This window comes from Tupaia chinensis, unplaced genomic scaffold, assembly GCF_000334495.1.
Source record: "Tupaia chinensis unplaced genomic scaffold, TupChi_1.0 Scaffold000093_1, whole genome shotgun sequence".
Taxonomy (NCBI): domain Eukaryota; kingdom Metazoa; phylum Chordata; class Mammalia; order Scandentia; family Tupaiidae; genus Tupaia; species Tupaia belangeri.
The window spans coordinates 10,183,209-10,183,605 of NW_006159555.1; positions in this window are offsets into that span (position 1 = coordinate 10,183,209).

Consider the following 397-nt stretch of genomic DNA (forward strand, 5'->3'; position numbering starts at 1 on the left):
TGTTTCTGATGAGAGGTCCGATGTTAGCCTTATGGGATATCCTTTGAAAGTAACTTGACATTTCTCTCTTGCCAAATTTAATATCTTGTCTGTTTTTGGTTTTGGTAAATCTAGCTATGATATGCCTTAGGGAACATCTTCTTGGGTTGATTCTATGTGAGAGCCTTTGTATATCTTGGGTCTGGATATTTGAGTGCCTCTCTAGGTTTGGAAAGTTTTCTTCCAGGATTTCATGGAATAGATTATCAATGTCCTTATTAGTTTCTTCACCTTCTAGAATACCGATGATCCAGATGTTTGGGCATTTAATGATATCTAGTATTACTTGTATGTTATTCTCATTTTGGGGGGCTATTTTCTCAGTCTTTTTGGTGAAATTTTTTAGGTCAGAGCTTAT